Raw genomic sequence first — 27,256 nt, 5'->3', positions numbered from 1 at the left:
CCCCCCTGTAGCAGAGCAAAATTTTGCTGGGAGAAAACAAAGAGAATGAGGATGTCAGGCAGGCAGAGCTTAGGGGAGCACCAGGCATGAGGAAAGGGACAAGTGGACATGCACTCCAAAGTCCTACATGCAGCAATCAAGAGTGGGGGGAAATGACTGAAGGGAGCGTGTGAAAGGAATCTGGGGATGAGGCACATGAGGAAGGATTGAAAATCAGCAGCTCTGAGATCCCTGTCTGTGGTTCAGATAATTAGTTTATTAGGAACAAATGCTTCCTCTCCAGCCACTCAAAGTTCCCCCACCCTTCTATATGATTTGTGTTCATTTCTATTAGTTTGTCATATAATTCCTGACATTGTGCAACTCCAGCCCAAGCAGTACAATGCAAAGCCTCAGTGTTTTCAAGTTATGGAAAAAAGCCCTAATTTACTTCAACAAAATTATAGATTTAGTAGTTTGGCCCAATTCTGCTCCACTTGCGGGCCATCTCTGAACTTGAATATTGACTATTCACACTCTAGTGTTCTCAGGAAACTTGTTTCTTAAAAAATATTTTAAAAAATGAACACTTTATTACCGCTGCCCAGACTACTATTTATGTCATGTATACTTATCACACAATTTAGGGCTGACTAGTTTGATGCTAATGCACTGAAATTTTTGTTTCATTCTGACAGCATTATCACTTTAACAACACTTTGTCACAGTGCTTTTGTTGCCTTCTAATTTTTTTAGCAAATGTAGTTGTTATCTGGTACTTGATCTAGGGAGTTCATTCTTCCTTCCTGAATTTATGCAATTATTCTTTCATAATGTTGCATCTTGGCTTTTGCTGCCTGGGATACTGCTCTCTGTCAAGAGATTTTGTTTACTGGAGGTTTGAGGAATTTGTGTGGGCCTATGTAAAAACTGTCCTCTCCTGGGGTACTCTGAAAAAACTAATCATAGTACAAACACAAATATATATGTATATACACACACACATGCATCTAAACAGGACAAGTGCCAAATACAAGAAAAAAAAATACGGAATTCATCATTTTTTGGTTCATGAATTCCAAAAATGAAGTTTGCTTTTCTGAAAACTTTGGAAATATCTAAACACTTCAGCTTACATAATTTTATTTCCCAAATATTTTAAATTATTCAGATTCTAGACCCACACTTTTGGTTTATTATTTTTTCCTATTTTCTATTAGGTACTACATGTTTTCAATTTTCTCTTGAATTCTGTGTTACAGCTTAGAATGTTGCAAATAACAGAACAGAGAAATAATTACAAGCTTACACCACAGTGAAACATTTACTTCATTAAGCATATTTCTGACTTTTCAAAAGCAGTGTTTTCAAACAGTTTGCTTTGATTCTTTCTTTCCTCATTACCTAATCTTGATCAGCCAAATTGAATGGTTCCTAGTATGTGCCTTCTCTGCAACTTAATTACAAAACCCAAAATTATCCAGAGACAAAAGTGGTATGAAAATTTGCATTGAAACTGTATCTTATGTCTGTAATAAAAAAGTTTTAATCTCTTTTCTATTAAAAAAAGAATATATAGGCAAGCTGTGTTTACTTGTAAACAAATAATCTTATGTGCATGATATGCCAAGACGAGTAGAGGTCTGCTTCTTCTTCAATCTCATGAAGAATACAAGATGCTCTCAAAAAGTTAAAGTCCACGGAAGTACAAAATGTAAAAAAAAAAAAAAGTATGGTTTTGCACTATTTATATAGCATTGGAAAGGATTATTTTGAATCTTATATTAAGGGACAAATTGCATGAAGTCACACACCATTTGTAAGATCACCACAAATACATTACATCATATATGTAACTGGATCTGCTTCCAGAACTTATTTCACACTGGTGGAAGCGATTTCCTTTTGCACCTCATCCTTCACAAAGTAATTATCAACCATCACTTGAACACTCATCTGCATATGTAGTAGGACATGAAAAATTGACTTAATTAGCACCTGGATAACAAGGATGAATTCCCACCTTAAACCAATGGTACAGCTGCACTGCATTCCTAGAGAGGGACAGCAGCAGTGCTCCTGTGATCCAAGTGTTAGCAGTTGATAAAGTAAGAGGAATGATAATAATTGTCAGCAAGACTGCTTGACAGGTTAGTGAGTGGCATTACAAAAGGCACCAGAATTTTTTGTTAGGACAAGAGTGAAAGCATTTTCAACCACAAAACACCTGAAAAGAAAAATCAAGGCCAGCACCTCTGTTTTCCCATGCACCTCCAGTACTAATTGCATAAAGAGATAATAAATTGCTAAGTGACCCTGGAAGTACACTTGTTGTAAGAGAACAAATCCTGCAAAATAGTAGATGCACTGCCAGATCTTTCAGGAAGTGAAAAGGCAAATTCAAATTCTCAAGTCTCTTTCCCAGGGAAGAAATTGATCTGACCACATAATCTTCACTAGTAAATCAATATTCTCAATACCAAATATATTTACTGAATTGTGCACAGTGAGCAAGTAGAGTTTTGTACTCACTGCTGGAGGAAGTTCAGCCTGGCCTGAGTTCTGATCCCACTGACATACATAAAGAGCCAAGGCACAAAGGCTTAAATAAGAGTCCTGTGAAAATCACAGGTGATGTTAATCAAGAGGGTGTGTCCAGAGGTCCAGAACTCCATTACCTTAAGGGTAACTCCTGTAAGTGGTGCAAAACCCATCCTTATAGTGTGACAAAATGTTGAAAAAAAAAAAAAAAAAGAAAAAAAAAGAAAAAAAGAAGTGCTACTTTAAGAAACATTCCATGAAGATTATCTGTTGCTCCTGACTGGAATGTATACTTTGCTAGGTTCTTTGCTTTTCTTGGCTCTTAGACCTCCTGATCTCCCTTGAGTTATGTCAAGTATTTTAGCTGTGTGTATGTTCCTTCCCTTTCTCTATAGGGGTATGATTGGGGTCCAACTGTTATTTCAGATATTAATAATTTGGGGTAATTATGCATTATACTCAATACAGAAAGATCCAGAAGTCATTAGTCATTAGTGTGTGATGAAGATTGTTATTAAAAGCACATTAGGCAAAATGGCAGCTAGAAATAGAATATCAAAGTCTCTCCAATTTGAAGGGTGCTTCACTAATTGAGAACAACTTCAGAAATAAGCATGTGTCTATGGGGTGTCCCTTAAATGCTGATCTCTGTCAAAAGAGACTTAATTCTCTGAGTGTAGCTATGATATTATGAAAAATCCTTTGCTGGGATTTTTCCTCTCCTGAGAAGCTGAGGAGCCTCAGGAGAGAAATGTAAACAATTACTATCTGCTGCTGTGGAATGCAACAGGTGCATCCATGATTGGTCCATGTAGATTGTTTTCCATGGATGACCAATCACAGCCACCTGTGCCAAGGCTGTGAGCAGTCACAAGATTTTGTTATTCTATTCTGTTCTGTTCTCTTCTTGTTGTAGCCTTCTGATCTCTCTGTTCTTTAGTATAGTCTTAATGTAGCATTTTAATATAATATTTAACATAATAAATCAGCCTTCTGAAATGGAGTCAAGCCTCGTCCCTCAACACGTGAAGGGTCCCCAACACTCTGAGAGAGATCTTATGAGAGCATCATGAGAGGAATCAGTGTGTCCTTGCACTGGAAGGCAACCAAGTGCAGAACAGAGTCTCAAAGCTTATTCCAGTGAAGTGCTGATGCCTTTCTCCAACTGATGCCACAGATTGGAACATACAAGAAATGTTTTTAACTGCTGTTTTTGCATGTTGCATTTCTAGATGCCTTAGTCCCATTGCCACATTTTTGACTGTTTTCTTTAGAAATATAAAAAAGAAACCTTATTTTTGTATTGCAACTGTTTGCTTCTTATTGATAAATTTTGAATTTTGTTCCCTTGTTAGTTAAAAGTTATTCACCAAACCCCTTGGCTGCCCATTCCTACACAGAGAGATAATGCAGGACTTTCAAAGAAGCTGATAAATAAGAAACCATATTTCAGGTACTCCATTAGATCTATAACTGGCTAAGGAAAGAGTTTTGTGGAAAACATTTAATTCATATGCTTAGCATGTGAATATTCATTTATATTCTGAATGGACATTCTGGTGAATTTAATTATTTCCTAGAGTAAATATTTATTGTGCTTAATTTGGATAACAGACCTAGTTGGAAAACTTTGTTTCTATTCATCAACTTTTTAAAACAATCTCTGGTTCTAAATACACTTCAAATTTAGGAAGAATACGTTTTCTTTTTACTCAGTTGTGTGTCAGTGAGTTGGCACCAAGGTGCAATGTAGTGCTGTTTCCATCTTCAGACACTGTGGAGGTGAGGAACCTATCAGTACCCAACACAAAAATAAAAGCAACATAATAATAAATTATTAATGCTGCTCAAATGCAGTAACTCAAAACCATAGTTCATGTTTGAAACTTCATTTAGGTTGGTCCTCAGCAATTCCATATAACAGAAGTAGTAATAAAATTATAATAGACATGTTTCTGTTTCTTTTTATACTGCGAATTTAGATCTACTTTCCAACAGTTAATGCTTTATCATCTCTTCTATCGCTTGTCCCTTAGTGCCTTGCTCTTAATTCTTCAACATGCCTTGCCATAAGGCAGAGATGGGAAGTAGCACATGGAAATATTATTCGTGTCACAAAAATGTAGCAGTGATGAAATAAAATATAAAGCTAATTAAAATTTTGCTTATGAAGATAAGACATTTATTTGGTAATTTCTTTTCGACTGTTGCAGCAGGATTAGAAATGAAGGAAGCAAGAGTGTTTCAATTAACAACCCTGAAACTGCAAAGGACACTGGGTATTTAATTTGGGCTTTAAGTCTTCTGTGTGTGACTGACAAGCTGACCAAAATGAAGGCCTTTCACGAAAATTACTGTATGTATCAAAGTTTTAAATTATTCATATGATGAAATGAAATGATCAACAAAACCACTAGATAATTAATGAAGTTGTCATCTTGACAAGACTAATAATAAGCTTCTTCTTGGTAAATAGTCAGTGATTCCTCTACTATAATCACAAAAGCAATTATATTGTATGTTTATAAGCTCACAGAATAGAAATTTCAAACCTTAAAAGCAGATAGTTGAGTTTTGCCAATAGTTCCATGATTTTATGTGATTTCATATAATTGGTTACTAAGTCAGTAGGTAGCTGCTATGCATGTGAATTTACCAAGGAAAACTAGACATGGTGCAATGTACCTGGAAAACAATTATTTTCCTGATAATATTTTTAGGAGACATATTAAGAAGAAGCAACAGCAGTAATAAGACAGCTACTAAATCTAGTACCACTGTAATATGTGGAATGATCTGTGGATTTCTTATTCTTTAATTAAAGATTCTGTTGGTTTAATCATACAGCACTGCAGTAATAATGCTGTGCTGGGCAGATGAAGACAAAGGGCATTAGCATAAGGCTACATCAAGTCACATGCTGCAACACAGCTCTGTCAAGCCTCATGTATACATTTTATTATTATGCTGCTTTTATTTTTGTGTTGGGTACTGATAGGTTCCTCACCTCCACAGTGTCTGAAGATGGAAACAGCACTACATTGCACCTTGGTGCCAACTCACTGACACACAACTGAGTAAAAAGAAAACATATTCTGACAGCAATGTCCTAAATTTCCTTCAAATATTTTGTAGAACAGGCCATAAAAAGCAGTTTGCACCTGTGGGAAGAGTCCTGACAAACATGGCAGGCTAAGACTTTGCCTAAAGACTTTATCTGGAGTGAGAAGTGGCTGGAAAGCATCTTTTGAAGGTCCAAGAATGTACAACTTCTTTCAGACTTTGCCTTCTTTAGTGACTTTTTTCCCCTCACTCATATTTGTAGAGTAATACCACAGTATCATTTGTGTTTCTGCTTTTCTAGCACTCTCTGCAGCATGTACACCTGGGTGAGTTTATCACTTTCCATTGTAGTAAGAACCATCTCCATGAAGAACCTATGCTCTCATTCCATTTTTTCAAGGCACAGAATCTGTAATCCACAACACTGCTTATTACATCACTCCAACCTACAAATTCTAAGTTGGACTGGGCCATAAGTACCAGGAGCAGTGTATTTCTCTAAGTCTTTGAAAAATAAAATAGAGATGTTCCTAGTGCTCTATTAGTTGGCTGTGGACACATATTTTCACACAAAACCTGGATACCATGAACCCTCTGGGCAATGGCATTTCCATTTTGGTAAGGAAGGCATTTGGTTGCTATAGACAGAAAGGATCGGAGAGGAAAAGCAGCATATTCCAAACACTTCCAAAGACAAAACCCAAAACCTGCAGTCTTTTATCTTTTTTGAAGATAGGTTGTTAAAAATGCAGCTTTATGTCTTTCTCATTGATGAAAGTCATGTCAAGATTTTAACTCCTTACACTAAACCACCTAAGATGAAGTTAAAACTGCAGAATCTACACTGCAATCACTACAGGCGCTCCAGACGCTCTCTGTGCTGTCCCAGGAACATCTGCTACTTTCTTCTGGGTAAAAATATGTTGTTTGTAACTTCTTTTCTGTCTACCCAGAGGCAGTGAAGGTTTTCCGTTCCTTTTTAACTCTTTTGTGGCACGTTTTGCGTCCTTTTCTAATCCCCACAAAGAGCTGCTCCATGCTGCTCTCACTAATTGTGTGAACATTTCCAGACCCCCCTGCTCTCAATGTGGTTTACTGATGCTCTGCACAGCAGAATACAAAGCAGACTTTTTCAATATTCACCCAGAAAATTCATAGCTTGTTACAACATGGGAAATCCCAAACCCATTCTGAAGGAAAATCAGCTTCCAACCAAGAGTGGCTGTAACAAGGGAGACAAGGGACAGGGAGGATGCTGCACACACACACACAGAGCAGGATTTTGGTGCCAAGTTCCAGTGCTTTGGGAATAGGCGTGGGAGCAGAGATGCATTTAGCTTCCTACCTGGGAAGCTGCCATGTGCAGATTAACAGCTATGATCCCACTGCACTGGGAGCAAGTAACGCAGAAATTTTTCTCTGCTTTGTGGAAAGGATCCTGTTCCTCAGATCATCAGCTCAACTTCTATTCTCACTACCAGATTCTAAAGCAACAAAGATTTTATTTTCGTAAGTACACCAAGAAAACTGTAGGGTACATGCATTTATGATGCTCATTCTTTTGAAATCTAAATATGCAAACACAGTATAATGCATTTTAAGGGAAGTAAAGCCTCGATGGCAAAATCACTGTGTCAGACCTTCTTTGGGGATGTCAGGCCATCTAGTTGTAGTGGAGAAACAGTTAAAGCAACTTTTGCTTGGGCATTTCTTTAAGTTTATTTGTGAAAACATATTCCAAGCATGTACGTTAAACATGGTAACTTGGCATTGCATTGGCAAATCTGGTCCTGTATCATTTGGATCCCAGATTTCACAACATCTTACACTCCGCTCTCACAAAAAGCCAAAGGCAGTGTTTTTGTCAAGTGAGAAGGAGTGATATTCTGGGAGACAGGCAGCAGAGAATGCCTAACTGGCTGATTTTATTTGGAAGTAGATTGCAGGGATTAGGGTGTGGGGTTTGATTTTACAAAGTGCTAAGGGCTAACAAAAGCCACCATTTAAAGTTTTCTTTATTTCTTACACAAAATAATAGTTTCCTGATTGCCATGAGACAGCACACTAAAGTGTGAAAATACTGTAGCAGCTGTGGTGGTGGCAACACATGTCATTTCTGTGCATAGGCTGAGATTTTTCTCATGAGACTCTTAAATAGATGCAATGAAGCATTCAATACACACAGTTAATATCTAACAGTAATTCCTGCATGTGTGTGCTATACTGGCAATATCTGGAATGACTGCCAGCTTTTACAAATAAAAGATAGGTATGACAATATCCTGCTAGGATTGAAATATATCCCAATCAAAACAGAAGGGCTGATTTTTTTCCTGTGGTCTTTGTTTGGCATTCCTTATGGAGAAAGTAATTAATACAATGAGGCAGGAGGAGGACTGTCTCGTGGGATACACAATCCTTTTGTAACTTGATTCAATTATTTTTTTCCTAGCTATAATTCTTCAGTGAATGTTCCACCTTCTCTTCCTTGTGTTTTTATTAACTTAAAAAAATAAAAAGAAAAGAAAAAAGAAAGAATGAAGTAAAACGACAATGACATTGTCAGTGTGACTCTAAACTTCATGCTGAAAATTCATCCTTCTGTGCATTAAGTGAATTCCTGCTGGAAAAGGGCAGCTGATCCTAGGCATTATTCAGCAAGCTCCATTTGTATGTTCTTTCACTGGAACACATGCTAGTGAGATGGATGATTAAAATCTTACAAACCCTAGAGCTCTCCCCAGACTCAAACTCTGCTTTTGCTCTGCAGCTTTCAGAGCATTTCAGAACTAAATCAAAACAGTTGTGGCAGGAAAAAAATGGAAGCTAAGGCACGTGCTGAGTGTCACCCTCCCTTAAAAGAAGTGAAAGAGAGGATGCAGGGTAAACACAGGGCTCAGAGCTCACCTAAAATCTTGAGGAGTAACCATATCACTGACCTCAGGATGTGGCTCTAGCACCACATTTTTTATCACTTTTTAGGAATCTAAGATAACCTCTTCTATGTGTCAAACTGATCTCTGATTTTAAAAAATCATGTACAGCATCTAAGCTGATAAATAATTGAAACTTTTATCCCTTAAATTTCTCTACTCAGAGAATTTGATGTCTACTGCCATATTCTCCTGCTACAACTTCACTGACCCCATTGGAGCCAATAATCTATTTGACTTCAGCTGATTTTAAAACAGATAGAAAATTATTGCCAGCTTGACTTTATACCTGTCATCATATATTTCAATCTACTTTGCAGCTAATATTTAATATTATACTTAATTGTCTTAAATAGTTCAATAGTAGTATTTTCTTGTGATTTTTTGTCATGCCTTTTTTGGTGTTTTGGGTTTTTTTTTGAGAAAGAAGAAGTATTCAAATTATTCAATTTAAAAAACACCCAGCAAACCTCTAAGATATTTTTCTTGTACTAAAGGGCTTACAAGTAACTGATAAATCTAAAAATATTGTTCTGTAATGGGAATGAACTGACATTTATCTGATTTAAATTTATAAAAATCCCCATAATAGAAATGCTTCTAAAGTTAAATTGGCACCAGTCCATTTACCACAAAGGATACCGACACCTTGATCACACTTTTATTACCCTCTGTAGCTTTGTGTATTTCATATGAGTGAAAAAAATCAGATTTTGATGTCAAACAAACAGCCAAGTGTGGGTGGTCATACTTCAGAAAACAGTAGCTAAGTGTTTTAATAAGCTGCTTTAATATTCAGTATTAATCTTTGGAACTGGGCCCACACAACAGAATCTTGTGTGTCTGCTTTGTGAACCTCCAAAACCAGGAAGGTTCTGAGCAAACTGATATGCAAGACTGGTTTGGGCTGCAAGCCTGAAGCATCCCTTGGTAATATCTCAATGAATACTGTTTTTGTAGCCACACTTATTTAATAAAAAAAGCGCTTTTATTATCTAGCATGTCTGCAAACCATCTGTGAATTGATGGGGTCTATTGAAGGAAAAAAAAAGGAGAGGAAAAATTGCGCTGTTTATGAAAGCCCATTTTGAAAAGCCATAAAAATAATGGCCCAAATTTTGCTTCTCTCTGATTTTTTGATCTTAAATAGCTTCATTGGTTTCAGTGGATTTACACTAATTTTTATCTGCTATTTATCCATTCCTTAGCATATGCAAAACTTCTGTTATTTGTCTGCATTTCTCTCTTATAAAGCTGAAACAGATTAAAAAAAATCCAAACCAAATACATCCTCCCAAAGCCACTGAAATTGCAATTACTGCTTTACCTTAAATCTGTTTATCTTTGAAATATAAATTCTACTTTTAAGTTTTAAAATATGGTTGGATTTGTACAACCATATATCTGCCTAGAGTGTTGTTTTAATGTTTTACTGTTATTTGCAGATGAATCAAAATTAGGAAAGGGAACTCACTAAAGTCTGGAATTTTACCTATTCAGTTTTGGGGGATTTAGTGGGCAGCTGCAGAATAAAATAATGTTCTTTCTTGGCACTTCAGTCTTGGAAGAAAATAAAATGTTTCAATGCAAGGATGCCAAAGCATACATCACAACCAAAACTGATAGTGATTTTGTAATCATTCTGTCTATTTTATTGGCATGCTACATTTCTGAGGGGTTTGTGAGGAATGCAACTCAATGACAAGCTGAGCTCTGTCTATGAAAAATCAATTATTTTGATTGGATTTTTAAAAGGCATTTCAATACAGTACCAATTGCACATCACTTACGAGGCTTGAAACGCACCGGAGCACAGCATTTCCCATTTAGCAAGCCAAGAAAATACCTTAAGCACTGTAGGAAAGTATTTCACTGCATTTGCAAACAGTTTTCAAGTGGGAAAAAAAGGATCCTTGATCTTTTTCACAGCCATCCTTCCTGGAAAGTCCTTCCCTGAGCATCCACATCACCCAGAGCTCACATGAACTCTCAAATTAGGGTCATAATTCTGCATACAGATGCACAAGTGTTAATTTCCCTGCCAGCTGCCCTATTGGAATGATCATTCATAGATATTTTTCACTGGCTTGCACTAGACATGACCCATCAAAGTTTTTGCAAGAACAAGATCAAGGTGTAAATAGTTTGCAGAGCAATACATTTCAGTTTTGACAGGGATTTTAAGATTAAAGGTAAACTGAGTCCACGTTATAAAATAGTAGAGGGCAAATGAAGTTCAAGTTCTGAAATACCCAGTCTAAAGTATATCTAGGAATTGAAACAAGATGTCATAGACAGTATTTGACAGTCAATAAAGGATTAGCAATTAAGGTTCTTCAATTCACTGTCTCCAGCTCCTAGACATTGGTGCAATAAATCTTGCAAGTATTAAAATATATGTAAATGGGACCTTACTTTTTTCTTAGGTACTGCACCCTTCAAGTTCACATTTTCAAGTTCACTGTAATAATTTCAAGAATGGCAGTTACTGAAAGAATAGGTTTTCACACTGCTACAATCCCTTAGAGACTTAAAAGAAATGTGAAGGCACTGGAAGAGTCATGACAGAACTGCTGGAACCTGGCTCGTGCAGAAAACTTGCAGAACAAAGTCCAATCCCCTGTTATTGCAGGTGGCCATCTCATAGAGTCTGTTTAAAAATAGGATTAATCTCCATCTTAAAACTAATTAACTTTTTGCCCCCGTGACTCCCAGTGGGAGATTATTTTCCAGCATCTCATGACTCTGCCACTTAAAAAAACTTTATTTTCACAACATACTTTTATCTGCAACCATTTTCTACCCAACAACCTCTCTAGTGATATTTTCCCTGGGCTCTTTTCCCATTTTTCCCATTTTCTTTTTCCTGTTGAGGCAGTTATAGAGAGCAATTGTAAAGACTCTTTTTTCAATTTTTCACATTTTGTCTAAGACAATATCTTTCATTTTCTCCTCTTACAGTATTTGTGATCCCTAGTTACTGTAGTAGCTTTCCTTTGCACCTCTCCTAGTTTAGCTTTTCTGAATCTGGGTGAAGAGGACTGCACACTGTGTTCCAGTGAGAGCCCAGCAGTGCCCTGCATGATGTCAGGAATTCCTGTCACAATTAGTAAAATGATAAATAGTCACATCTTGGGGTCTCATTCTCAGGGCTACATCATTTTGATAGTTCAAACATCCTAGTGATGCTCAGAGGAAACAAAAGCTTCCCTTCCTCAGATATTTCCTTCTTATCACAGTTCATGTAGGTTTTTCCAAGTAATAACTTTGTCAACAGCAAAACTTGGCAGTAAATTCTTATTTTTAATACTAAAAATATTAAATAATGCTGATCCTAACTCCTGAAGAATCCTGCTAATGAATGTATGATTTTTCTAATTTATCCATTATTATTTGGCTTTCATTCCACTTCTAACCATATTACAGTCACTTTGCTAAACCCCTGTCTTCTCATGCTTCACTAATTACTTCATATCAAATGCTTTAGTGAATCCAAATAAAGCTTGCACTAAAACTCTATTTATAAAATCATTTTGTACAACACATTTATACAACTTTTACAATCTTTTCCCCTTAATGTTTTTTATTTCATATATTTTAATCTCTTTTTGTTCCAGAACCTTAACTACACTGATATGCAACCAGCAGGTCTGTTTGCTTTCATGTCTCTCCTGTTGAGGCCTTGGTTCTTCATGGTTCATCTGCTTGCAGAAGTTAATTTCCTCCATTTTTCAAACTTTGTCTCTCTGGAAATATTTATCCTTCTATTTAATTTTGGATGAATGAAATAATGATTGCTCAATTAGATACCACGGCGGCAACAGTTACAAAAAGTCAAATATTTTTAAAATAAAACCTGTAGAACTGATCCATAATTTAAGTGAAGAAATCTGTTTGCTGCCACTTGCAAGCTGAGCTGTTACCATTTCTTTTAATAGTAGCCGGAGACAGTGTATTTCAGGAAAGTCAAGATATTTTACTGATGTATTGGAATACATCATATTTATCTGATTATCTAATATTTATCTGATTAATAGTGTTACAGATGATTCATATGTATATTCAGATCTGTCCTCTGAGAAACACCAAAAACTTTCCTGCCATTGTGCTTCCCCAAAGCAGCCTTGATCTAAAAGTGCTTCTATTTTATTCATTGTTCTATTTTATTTATCCTTTTATTCATTCTTTTATTCATCATTTTATTCATTCTTCCCATATTCCACAGTCAATAATGATGTAGGATTTTTTTACTCAAACACATTTCTTCACTTCTGTCTTCCTTAACAGCACATTAAATTTTATTTTCCCTGAAGACCACCCTACCATGCAACATAATGGGGCAAATCTGACTTTTTCTGGCCATTTGAGCTGAAATCTCTTCTTGGAACAAACAGAATGCAGCTAAGCTCCATTACTTGGGGACTTTTGTCTTTTACTTCACCCCTATTCCTTTACTGCCTACCATGTGAGGACCAGACACCAACTAAAAAAGTGCAAAGACAAATGAGAAAGACAAGCCCCCATTCTCAGGAGATCCCAGACACAAGTTCACTCACAATTCAGACACAGCCATCCTTCAACAAAAAGTTGCCATCAGTCTTCTGATCCCACCTGAAATCCTGCATCTTAGGTTGAAGTTTTGGCCTTTTGTTTTTAGGCTTTGATCAGAACATAATGACAAGTTCTTCTGGTTCATTTTTCTAGAGGAAATAGGCAGAGCACTACTCTCTGTTTTATTCTGTTTTATTTATCCAGCTATTGATCTAGTAAATTTAGTACTTTTTTTATCTCTTACACTCATTTTCTCACTCATTTTACACTCATCGCGTCCTAAAGTAGATGCAGAGATTATGCAGTCACTGTTAAATTCCTCCCCTCATTCCTTAAATTAAAGATGCTCTTATCAACATCACAGAATTTGGCAGTAATGTGGTCTTTAGACATCCATCAGAAATTATCAGTTTAATCAGAGATTAGGAGAACTATCTTGTAAAAGGATATAGTGCCATTGGGATTTACCAGTGAGAATTAATTGTATTACAAATTCTTTCAAATGGCATTGGGAGTCCTAAACTTTACATTTCTATGTTGAAAAAAAACCCCCTAGTTACACCAAAATATTATGTCCTAAAAAGCTCTCAAGTGAATAAGAGGAAACCTCAAGCTCAGAAATATGTTAAAAGCAAATCTTCAGGAGAAAACATATTAGGAGTGACCATGTCTGAAAGTTACATTCCAAATGACCTCTGGAGAATGTGTGCTGCTCAAAATAGAGTTAAGTACATGTCATCTAGCAAATGGAATCATTACAGAGAGACATTACACACACAGTGACAGAGAAACATATTGGTTGCTAATTCCACATCCCTATTTATAGCTCCAGAGGTGAGAAGATCTCCCGTGCAGAGTAAATGTACCTCATCTTTGCTGAGTGCAGCAAGGACCTCTGCTTTCCGTATGGATGTGGGAATGGCTTCCACAAAGACATCCCCATTTCTTCTACCCAGCTTTTCTCTGACCTCCTCAGGGGTGCCTCAGCAGCACTAATGTGGGTGGCAGAAATGCATTCTGCCAAGCATTTTCCAAGGACGGAAAAGTGAGCTGTTCCAGGACTGTATCATCTGACTTTGCCTACGTTTCCATGCCCCAGGATTTGTACAAAGGGTGCCTAGTGACACACTTTGCTTTGCTGTTAATATGACCCTATCTTAATCTGATGTAGAAAGGAAATGCACTCCTATTCTTGAAGTGTCTTGAAAAACACAAATACAAGTACTAAAACTTCTGTACGATTATGCAAATGTGATGGAAAATGGAAAGAAAGTCTGGATTTTGTTGCTGAAACTGGTGTGCTTGATATATTTAGAAAATAAACAGTGGCTCCACAGACCACAGTGCTTCCATAAGGTAAAACCATAGTCAAGACTAAATTATTGCATATTTGTGGAGATTTTCCCTTGGCAGGCTTGCCTTCACATCTCCTCTGGTCACTGCAGTATTTGGGGTTGGTGTGAAGATCATGTAGTTTGTCTGTTTTCACAGACTTTTCCTCATCCCAGTGCACTTACCACATCCTGATTGTGAACTGGTTCTTGATTTTGACACTCTAAAGGGGCACAAATGTCACATTTTCTGTAAGGATGACAGACATTTCTGGTTCAACCTGCATTCCAGGTGATCCTTGTTAAAGGATCATTTGTTCAGTCCCATTCACTATTCATACATACTGCGAAGTGGCTAAAGTAATGATGTTATAAATATTATGCTCATGTATTCAGGCCATGTTATAAAGGGAAGCCATTTTAAGCCACTGGATGCAAAAAGGAAGAAAAGAAGAAAAGAAAATATTTCAACTGGTGTTGTATTATTGTAAAAATCTAGATGGAATAATTAAAAAGGGATGCCCTGATGATTTAATGGGCAGATTTTGTTCTGCTTTCCTGAATATTATTTCTAAAATAATATATTTGTTACAGACTATTTCTATTCATACTTAATTAGAGCACCAATTAAAGTGTGCTGTGGAAAACACTGTGGAAAATGCACCCTCTACTGGCTCCTAAATACATGTTCTAGAATTACAGTTTGGAACTTTTCTCAACTATCTTCCCAGAAAATATGCCTGTAAGCAGAAAACTAATGACTTCATTTACAAAAACATGGTTCCTTGTAAAATAGCAGCTAAAGATATTTTACATATTATAATTTATGAAAAGACACAAGGCAGAAGAATGTATTTTAAGAATACAAAGTACTCTGTTTTAATGATACAAAATGGATGCAAAACAATACCTTACACATATCTTATTGTGAATACAGCATAATGAGAATGGCCATGAAAACTGCTTGGTAAGAGAAATGCTTCCTGTATCTAAGACAGACAACAAAATTATCTTTGATTCAGTAACCCTGCAGAGAGGAGGACAGGATTATATAGCCAAAACAGAAAACTGTGTGTTTGGATCAAATCAAACTGATTTTGATTCCTAAAATATAGAGGTATGACCTTTCTACATTTTCCTATTTCAGCAGGAAAACACAATTTCTACAGGTAGTACAGATCTAGTTTCCTCCCCAGCCTATTGTAAGTCAGGATAATTCACTCCCTGGTGGCATAAATAGGAGAGCCAGGTGCATCCATTGCACAGTGTAACAGATTTTTTCCATAGCAGTAAGCTCATATGTTCACTGCCTGCCTGTTTTCTACCATAGTGCAGGCATCTTTTGAAACCCACAGGCAATGTGCAGCCACCAGAGGCATTTCCCTCTCCAGCTGGTCACCTTGGCATAGAGGGGACAGGTGTGAACCCTTTGCAACCAATCAGTAATTCTGCTTGAAGGAATACTCCAATTCCAGTGGGAATTTTATTTTTCAATGAGACCTGGGGCTTATCCCGAAGCAACTCCTTCTATTTAACAATTTGTGGCTAAGAAAGGATGGCAAGAGGAATCCCTGAGACATGAGTTACCCCTGCTGAAGCCCAGTGGCAGACTGACTGATGTCACTCTGGAGAGCTGTCACATTACCAGTGTGCCCTCCTCAATGGGCTGTGCAGCTGAAGATGCTGTCTAATGGTGTGTTACCACGTAATGATAATGGTCTTCATGGAGCTTCTCTTTAATGATGTGTGTTACTTTATAATGATAATGGTCTTCTTGGAGGCAGACTATAACTTTAATCTCACAACCCCACTGAGGAGGTTATATTCAAAGCATTACAACTCTTCTCCATGACCTCTGTGAGCAGCCTGCTCATCTGTGGGTTGTCATCAGAAAGAGCCTTCAAACAGAAAAGAGAAAATTCAAGGGAGAGGGCACAAGCCTTCCTCAAATATGAGGAAAATATTCCACAAAAGAGAGATTAATATTTATATACTTATATCATATTTATGTATGATTTACATGCATACTTACCTATATATATGTACATACATATATATATATATATACATACTATGCAACTTACCTATATATATGTACAAAATAAGCTAGTTTTGCTCCACTAGGCTTGCTTCTTCTACCCCAAAAAGTACTTAAGGAATCTTAAATTTCTTTTTACAGCACTAACATGTTATGGTTTTCAGCTGGGAGATGAGAACAAATTGATATGAGTATCACTGGAAACCTGCTATTTTGTTTGTTGGAAAATCATGGAGTGACACAAGAAATCTTTTGTGCTGATTTCTCTCCTCCATTGCTCAGTGAACATTTTGGCCAGATCTGGAGGGAGGCTGAACAGTTCCCAGTACTTTACTTTGTAGATTCCTAGTCTCAGAAAGAACAAAATAATTGCAATTAACAGAACTTTTGGGCAGTATGACAATAAGAGAGATTGCACAGTCCAACGAGTTTCAAGTGTGTTTAATTTGACATGATGCATGTCCTATCATTATATTTTAAATAATAATTAAAAAAAAAGATAAATCCAGCTTCACCCCCCAAATCCCCTCCCAATCCTATAAACAAAAACCCCAACATTCCAGTCACAACAGTTAATTATATGGAATAAAAATTGCAATTGAGCTTTATCTAAAATCCAGCATCAGGACTGAGTCTAAAATCTACCCATTTTCCCTACACTCAAATTTGTATCTTCTAATGTTTGTAGGTGTCTTCTCTCCAACATAACACCTAAAAATTATGATGGTATCTGAAAGATTGTTTCAAAGCATTTCTGTACCAACCACAAAACAGAAAATACCCCCTTGGACAATGTACTTAAAATAAGTGACCTGAAGTAAATAAGAAGTGACCTTAATTCCTGCACCTGACACATTGCTGAAATAGTGTGGTCATCTAATCATGCATTATTTCAGTTACATGATAATATTTCTCTAATAAGAATATTTTGATTACTCCTTCAATGTGGATTACTGTTTATGAATATTATACAGGTAATCTAATAGATCCCACAGTTCAGCCGAGACAGCATTGCAATGTGGACATGCTTTTCACATTTTAGATAGCTTATCTGCTTATTCAAAGTAAACAGCATATCTAATTGCTAAAAAAACATATAGTTTTCCCTCTTGCTCTACAGAAAATATACTACAATACATTTTCATATGAGAAAAGAAAATATGTGTGTGCCATGAAAATAGATACTGTAGTATGCTTTCATAACAAATAAAAAGACAGACATTGGAAACCAAATAAATGGGCAAAGATTCAATCACTAGCCTAGGTACTGTAAGAATTTTTCAAGCTAAACCAAAAAAAATTTGGCATCAGTGAACATCTGTTCCATATTCAGCGTAAGTCCTCTTAGCTTACTTAAATAAGATTAATTTCACTTAAATTTAGACTCATGTACCAAAGACGAGTACACCTGAGTTAGTCATGAATGTCAACTCCATCCTTACTTTCATTTTTCTTTCTGTCTGTTTAAACTTCCTGCATCTAAAAGGTAGTCTAGCATACACAAAGAACTTCAGTATAGCAACCATGTCAGAAGAAAAAAAAAAAAGCCCACAACTAACTCCGTCCATGGAAAAAGCCAGAATTTCTCACTCTTTTTAAAATTAATCTGTTTTACTCATGAGAAATTCACTTGAAACTTCAATTTCTTTCCTGTTGATACCTCAGGTCAAGTGAGAGGCTAAAATGTTCTGTGTACAGGATAGTTATAACTAGAATAGCCTTAAGACTACCTCAAGACTGTAGATCTGACTGTCAGAAAAGCAATAATATCTGTAAACTGATCAAATTCAATCAAGAACTATTGATAAAGAATTGTGTATCATTTAATTTTGTTTATTCTCTCTTTAGGATTTAATAACATGATTTCATTGATGATGCCAAGAATGAAACTTGGTCATTTTGCATAGCTGGTATCAATGAAATACCAGCAGATTTTAACAAACCTAGCATTTCTCATTCCAAAACTTCAGCATTTCTACAACATAGAAACTTTAACTTAGACACCTACTGGAAATAAAATGCCTTAATTATATTTTTCACCTGCTTTTGGTCTATGTTTTGTATAACCACATCACTCTCAGAGATATTCTCCAATATTCACTGAAAACTATTCAGGAAATCCTCTAAAGAGGATTTTATTATCTAGATAGCTTATTTTCTAAAATTTTAAAAAGATGCAATAATAAGTGGATAAGACATCAGGTTTCTTAACTGCATCCAATTTTGAAGAACTAACTCTGTTGTGATCAAGTGCCAACTAATTTTGACCGATTTTGGAGATTTTAAGAGACACTATAAGCAATTCTGCATAAAATATGTCAAACTTCTTACACATCACAATGAACCTTTGATGCCGTAAGGAAATAGCTTCTAAAATTGGAATTGGCAGAGCAAGAATTTTATGTCTTCTGCTGTTGCCTCCTAGTACCTATTTTATTGCACATCACCAGAGGGAGCTACATTTTGGAAAATTTTAGTACTGCTTTGATGCTCTGAAACGTAATTGGTATCCCAAAATACTTCCAGTGTTTCTTGAGCAGAACACAGGTTCAGTCTCATTCCCCACTGGGTCAGAGTCAAGATGTGCTTTAGGATATAAATGGTGCAATGGTTTCTCCCAGTTTTTAGCAGATATCCCTACATCAGTGCTGATAGTTGTTAAAATGAGTGAAAAAAATACTGCTTAAAGGATGGATTTTTGCAGGGAGGTGGGAATTAGCTTTTCCAACAGGCAAGCCAAGTCAGTGAGATGTGCCTGCTTTTGATGCCCATGGGAGGTGGAGGGTAGTGTGTGGCCACTTGCTCTCCTTGCTTGCCCACTTCTAGAGAAAGAGCTGCTGGCCAGGGCTGCTGCAGGAAGGCCAAAAAGCTTTATCTCCTTCTGCTTTCACAGGCCTGCTTCTCACATGAAGGTCAGCAGCTGATGCTCCCCAACCCGGAGAAGGACAGAGAATGAGGTAAGGTGGCAGACAGCGCTTCCATGAGCTCCCTGGAGGTAACGTAGTCACAGCAAAGGGGTGGTAGGGAGAAAAATCCTCTTTTCTTCAGGATTGATCTGCTTTCCCTCCCTAGCCTGTGAATAACTCAGCTCTCACATTTCATACAGCTAGTCAGAAGTCCAAGAGGATTTTCCAGTAAATCACTGCTTTGCCTTCCGCACACTGGGACAAAAAAACTTCTGCTGCAAGCGAGACAGAGAACAGTGCTGAGCTGGGAAAGCTAAGGCAGATTAGACACAGTGGACTGGAAAGGTAGGATAAAATAGGTTGTTTGCCAGCACATAAGCCTAGATGATATCTGTGATAAATTTTTATTTTTACAGGCCACTAGGGCTGATGGAAACATGTCTAATTGAGTTAGCACACATACACTGGTTATATATAAGCTATTTATGTTAAAACTAACCTAAATTTTTACTAAAGTTCTGTCATGTACATTAATTTCTGTACATCCAACCAAGTGTAATACTTTATCTTTTTTTTTTTAGTAAGGAATGTCATTACTCATTTCTCCTCCTTATTTTTATATATTGATTTAGATTTTGGTGTAATAAATACAACTCATGCCAAAATATTTCCACACAGTAAAATCTTTAACATACCACTGTCCAGGTCCTGAGGTCAATAAGCATCTATATAATACTTTCCAAAGATTTGGTCTATGAATGTTGTCAAACTAAATAATTTTTTCTCACGTGTCAGACAGCATCCCCCTCCCTTCTTTCTTACATTCACGTATTCCCTCCTGGGTTAGTGCGGACCCACTTACACAATTAGCCCCTACCTTAGAGTGATTAAGAATTATTTATTTGTACATAGGCTTGTGACTAGTTTGTTTACCTTCAAATTGTATTAGTTCCCATAAAAATTGAGAGGAAAGAATAAATTCTCTCACATGACGCTCCACTGGATTGTTACTATACAAACATGGAGAAAGAAGTTACTCCCAAACACATGCACTTAGCCTTGCCTCACAGTGACTAAAAACTGCTTTTCCACTTTTTTTCTTCTATGAAGTTATTCTTGATATTTGTATTTCACATCATATGACTGGGAGGAATAAAACATATGCAACTTGCCAGAAATCAGCACAAAAACAATAACATAAAATTGGCACAGACCGCTGGAAAATCAAATCCCGTGAACAGGCATGACTTGTCATATGACTAGAAACTGGTTCCAAACTATATCAACAATTTCAGCTATAGAACCACAGAATCATGTAGGTTGGGAAAGACCTTTAAGACCATCAAGCCTAATTGTTAATCCAGCACTACCAAATCCACCACCAAACCATGTTCCTCATTTCCACATCTCCATGTCCAAATATTACAGCCTTTTGGGGTTAAGGAAAAGCAAAGTTGTTGTAGCCCCTTTGCAGTACATGTATAACAACTGATTGGATCCTCCGCCAAAGAGTAACACATATCTTAAAACTCTGGCTGCCAGAACAGTTCTGAAGGGTCATCAAAATTTACTTTTTCTCTTCCAGTCTCCTCTCAATAAAGACCATGGAAGACAGGACTACAAAGAAGAGATTGCATTTGCACATGTTCAAAATTATTTAAAAAATATATAAAAGTTACTGGAGGAACTGTGTGTTATGGCAAATACAATGCAATCTCCACAAACCTTTACCTTTTCAGAAAGATGAACTCTACAGCAGGTTATACTTAGGCATCATATTCAGTATCTTCAAGTCAGATTTGTCCATGGAGTAGGAGTAATATTTGAAATTCTGTGTTCATGGTTACAAAATGTTACCAACATTTCTGCCCTATCCTGAAGTCTTCAGTGAGCCATGAGCTATTCTGGACTGACAAAGACATGCTAAAATAGAGCAGGACAGAAAGTCTTAACTAAGAAAATTAGCAATAATTTTCCTAAAAGCCCTCTGAGAAAACTTTAAAATTTTAATCTAAAATTTCCAGCTCCACAAATACAAAGACCTTTTTCCTCACAGATGGAAAGAATTAAACCAAGGAAATCAAACTAAGTCAATAATTAAAGCAGCATTAGCAGTAAATTGACAGTTTGTTCAGTAATGAAAACCATCAATTGCCAACTGTAATGAAATGCATTATTAAAATCATAATGAGAGTGTAAATACATAATGCTGCATAAAGATACAATCTGAAGGAGTTACCCAGTATAGGAAATAATTAACCTAGAAAAACAGCAGCAATACAAAACAACTGGGACCTACCACGGGTTGGGGATTGGAGGAAAAGGGAACACCTGTTGAAATTTTCTCTGTATACTGTTCCTGTGAATGCAGGAAGATGTGCCATTTTGGGATAGCTTGCAGGGAAGTAGGAAATCTAGCCACTGAGACACAGATAAAAACTAAACCTTTCCAGCCATAGCTCAAATTGTGGAACCAAGGCCAGGAAGAAAACTTTTTTCCTCAGCTGTCCTCTGCGCTCTAAACCATGATGCTTTCCACCCCAATATGGTCCCCAAATTTAGGAATTACTTTTGGTTCAAGGGACTAACACTTTTCCTACTAGAGAAGGTATCAGGCAGAGGATAGATGTGCTCTTCTTCTATTAATCAGAGCTCTAAAATACACATTCCCCTTACTTTCCCATCCCCGCCCCCCCCTCCCCCCCCCAGATTCCAACTAATTTATTTCAATAAAAACCTATCAAATTAAAGTGGATCATGGAGCAGAGCTGCAGAAAATGCCATAACCATGATTATGCTAAAGGTCTGCATCCTTTGCACTTCTCTGCACAGTGGTTGTGGAAAGCAGATGCTGGGAAAGAAGTGCTGTAGGAGGCAGCAAGACAGTCTCATTTGGATAGACCAACTCAATCAGGTAGCAGTGTTTATCAGTTAACATAAAGACTTGGCTTGAAGTAAAAATAAAAATGAGAAAAAAAGAAAGATAGAAATCTGAGATGAACTTCTGAAGCAGATGAGAAATTGTATGTAGAGGAATGAAGAAAAAAGAGAGCAAAAGCAAGAATCTAAAAGAGGAAATAATGGAATCACGGAATCACAGAACGGCTTGGGTTGGAAGGGACCTTATCATCTAATTCCAACCCCCCTGCCATGGACAGGGACACCTTCCACCAGACCAGGTTGCTCAGATGCTGAATTTAATGTCATAAAGGTGGCAAGATTTTAAAAAACTTTTGCTGGAATCTGTATTTATGCAAATTGAGACTTAGCTAAGGGGTAACAATGACATAACCAAGAACACAGCTCTGTTAAGAAGCACATGTTTTCATTAGTGACATAAGTCACAACCCAGTTATACTGATCTGTTTAGCTAAGGATGGTTTAGAAAACCAAGTTGTGGAAGACAACACTGGAAAATGAATAAAGGAAGAGTCACATTCAATCTAGATAAGCAACTTCCCACTGAACACCAAAGGGTAGTTGAGATCCTACAGCTAAGTTCAGCCTGAAGCCAGTTCAGAATTAAGAGGTGGGGAGGACTGAGAAGGATAAAAATATTTAAAAGACATACTACTTGAAATAGGAATAGGTGGACAGTTTTATGAATGGACTGTGTTGGGAGAAAATGAGACAGCAGGTGGCTCATCACTACCAGCACCCCAAGCAGACACTCTTTCCTAACCACGTTTATTAAAGGCATCCTTTGTCCACACAAGCAGTGCAGTGCCCTGGTAACCCTTGGTAGAGCAAGGTATGAACTGCTGGTCACAGAGGGAACAGCAGGGTGGGTGTTCACTGTCATTTAAACCTGATGGTGCAATCCCAATCAACACAGAAAGCCTCAGAAAGTGTGTGGGACAGCAACTCCAGTGACCCCATGGCTCCTGTGATCCCATGGCTCTGCAGTGGGAGGGTGCCAGTTCAGAGACATGACACAACCATTGCTACCTGCATAATCCTGAGTGGCTGTGCCTCCTATGTAAATTCAGATCTGTGCCTTTACAAATGTGCTGCCCTACTCATTTCCTTACTACAACCACCTCTGCCTCAGTAATTTTCATCCCAAGAGACAAGGCAAAGGTTCAGCATATGAAGATATGCTCCAATACGTGTTGCTGCACTGGCAACTTGCCCACCACGGAGAAGACATGAATAATCTGTGACAATAAAGGGATAATATTATGTCCTCTGAAAGGGGCATCTTTCAAAAATGCTTCATATTATTTATGACCAGATATAAAAAAAAAAAAAGCCACTGGTTAATACAGTTAATAAACCATGACAAGTTTGCTTTAAATGAGTGGGATATCTAAATCCAACATTATTTATTAGGTAATATGTTTTTTTCTTGGTGTTTATCCATCAAACATGGCACCCTTATTGCACATGCATTATGCAAAGTGTCAAATTAAAGTATTGCTTATAAAAATAAACATTAGTTACTGAAGTGATCCAAATGCTTGATTAGAATGTTATTTAGGGAAGCTAATAAATGTCTTTAATAAATCTTTTGAGCAGAAGTGGGAAAGCATGTAAGAAAAATTTTTGGGGTCTCACCTCCTTGCTATTCCTTTCTCCAAGCAAACAATGAGATAGAGAATTCAAGTGTAAAGAAAAACATATCTCATGAGGGCTAATAAACCAAAGGCAACATTAGCTATTGTGGCATCTCTCTTACAGCGAGAAAAAGAACATAGTAACAACCAAAAGGACCTCTGCAGCAATTAGCAGGGAGGAAGTCATGAATGGAGAATGGGGTCTCTCTTTGGATTCATTCCACAGCATTATCTGACTTGCATTTTTCAGCTGGAGCAGGCTCAGTCTCCATAACTGCCCACTCGTTAGGCATTGAGACCTGAAAAATGCTGAGAATGATTCATCCCCACAGGATTCAGCCAGGAATGACTTTTCAGGGAGAAATCAAGATCAGGCCTTTGAAACAGATGTTGGAGAAAGAGGAAAATTACTGTGTATTCATTCATAGCAGAAAGTTTATCTTCCAAAGTTTGGCACTCTGGTACACGTGTTAATTTGGCTTTTGCAGCCAGAGAAGATGTAACAAACACAAAATTAAGTATTCTTTAAATGTTAAAAGCTGACTTGATCACCTTGGGTAAGGTGATGATGTGGGTGGGGGAAGGAAAAAAAAAAGAAAAAATATCCTGTTCTTAAAATTTTGGGTACAATTTCTCTTCACATTGGGATAAGGAGAAGGAATTTCTCCTATGGCATTAATCTTTCAGAGGATATTGAATTGAAGTATAAATAATGAACAGAAATGAAAAGGGTAACGGCAGGCTTAAGCTGAGGAATGTACCCAGTGAGCTTACTGCATACAAACCATTTGCTACCATGATTATTAAATATAGTTAGCTCTATTGAAAAACAACAAAAGTACTTACACCGGGAAATTGTACACTCTCTGAGTCAGGATAAAATGCTTTTCTTTGAAGTTATCATAGTTATAGTAAATAGTTATTCACTCAATAAAGAATTACAACATTTTATGTCACCAGGAAGATTTTTGTTCACTAAGTTTAACTTTTTATTTGCAAAAACAACATGCTATCAATGAACAAGCAAAAAAGTTTCACAATAGAAGAAAAAGGCAATATTCCATTGCCAGAAGGGTTACAAACATATACTCCTTTAAAACAACCAAGCAACAGACCAAGCACAGTCTGGGGTATCACCCCAGTACAGCCAACTAAACATGCAAAGCCTCAACAGTGGAAACCAGTTTTGGGACTGTTTCTGAGACAGCTGCGAAACTGCTGACTAGCAGAATGTGATCCAATATTGCACCAGGCAAATATGTGCTAGCTTAAATTTTTAGAAGCACTTGCACAACTGTATTTTAAATTTCTACCCTTTTTATGTGGTCTCTGTGCAACCACATCAACTGAAAAAGCAAATAAAGTATCCCTTCTTCACATGCAGGGCTTCTGTAAGCCTTTGAAATCTCTTGAAGGATATAGTAGTAGAGTACAAACATACTTGGATACAAGATAAGCAAGAGGTATAATAAGCATTTCTGGTCCAATATCTCAAATTCCAGAACAACATCTGGTCTACATAAGATTACCTGTTTATTGTGTTTTAGATTAACCAATTGGTTTTTAGGCTGAAAATATAAATAACCTCTGATTTCTTGGCATTTATCCTGCTTTAAACATGATCAGGGAGTAGTTAATGGAGATACACATTTCATATTGATAAAAAAAACCATACCAAAAAAATCCAGAACACATTGAAGGACTCAATGGATATGGTTATTTGAAACAGAGCACATCGATTTAGCCACAGTTCTCATTAAAATTAGCTGCAGGCAGACCCCTAAAAATCCCTGCATATTATAAGAAAACCACTGTGAATCACTCAAGCACAGCAAGGCACCACAGCCAAACAGGTATTCCCAAGAGCCCTCACTAAAGAAAAACGAAATATTCTTTTGAAAATTTGAAAAAAGGGTAGGTGAAGTACAGCGTAACTCCACTGGTTTTAGTGAAGCTCTGTGAACTTACAACATTTGAAGCCTTTTGCCACAATGACAAGCTTCCTCTCCAGAAAGACACGAGCAAGAGTGCAAGGTTATGAAAATATTATTAAAATGTGAGTCAAATGAAATTTGATGAAGGTTATTGAAAGCAATATTCTTTACAGAAACCAAATGACAGAAAGCCCTGCTTTACTATCACTATTTCAGCAATGAAAACCTGATTCTGTGTTAAATATTTCTAAGGGATTATCTCAAATCCCTGTTTTCTTTCATAAACCTGCCAGGAAATCTCTGCTTCTCTATTTTACCATAATTTATTAAATCTAATGCAATGCATAACACTATTATATAGCCAGATTTCATATTTTAGAAAGCTATGGGCAGTGCAGGAGGCTTTGTTGAGAATACAAATATTATACAGAGCAGATAGAAAAGAGCAGAAATTACTTCCATTCTACCCCATGGGTTTTTTACTTTGTCAAAATGTTCTGCTCAGAAAATTATCCAAAATTTTAACCAATCAATCACACGATGATCTTACAAATAATTTTTGTCTCACTTTCTATGAAAGTTTTAGAGAAGATCAAAAACTAAAAAGGGAGGCTCAAATACCACAATATACCAGGAATACAGTTAACAATTCAGAAGTTGCATTTAACACTTTTACTGATGGTTGCCTCAAATTTAGTAAAATTAACTGATGTAAAATTGACTGATTTTATCTTAAGATAGATTTTTTACAGATAATACCACAGAATGTGAATTTGTTTCTTATAATTTAAAGATAAGCTTAAAAAAAAAAAAGGTAAAACAAAGGTCAGCACTATTTATTACAAGCAAATAATTTGCAAATAACAGAAAGCATCTAATGATAGCAAAATGTTGAAAAAAATCCTTGTATCCTGGTAGTGGCCATACATAATCTATTTCTTAACTGCTATTAACTCCTTTTCTAATTTTAGAGTACTTTTCAGACTTTCTCCAAACAAACTAAAATACAATTGTAATATTTTCCCAACTAAAGATTCCTCATGAAACCACTGGTCCAAAATGACACTTGGCTGTTTAGGGTAGAGACAGCATAGGGCTGTCTGGGAGGACATCACTAAACTGCACATGGCTTCATTTCATATGTGATTTTAAATACTTCCTTTATGGATAGAAAACTGAGGCCTGGCAGTTTCCTATGCTGAAGTGATGTGGAAAGGTGTGAAAAGCTCTCACGTCCTGAAAAATTTTGTCGATGTGGGAGAAAAATCTTGGCTCTACTGCTTTGGTGTTCAGTGTGAGCGCTGTCTGAGAAGTTCAGTGAGTTGAACTCTGGCAAGACCTTGGCTGTTCCAAGCTTAGTTGGAAAAAAAAAAAAAAAAATTCCTCCTTCATTTATCAAACCATTGACCTAAGTGGCATCTGTT

This window comes from Pyrgilauda ruficollis, unplaced genomic scaffold, assembly GCF_017590135.1.
Source record: "Pyrgilauda ruficollis isolate IOZ18807 unplaced genomic scaffold, ASM1759013v1 scaffold50, whole genome shotgun sequence".
Taxonomy (NCBI): Eukaryota; Metazoa; Chordata; class Aves; order Passeriformes; family Passeridae; genus Pyrgilauda; species Pyrgilauda ruficollis.
The sequence above is the reverse complement of the archived record's forward strand: the minus strand, read 5'-3'. Positions refer to the sequence as shown.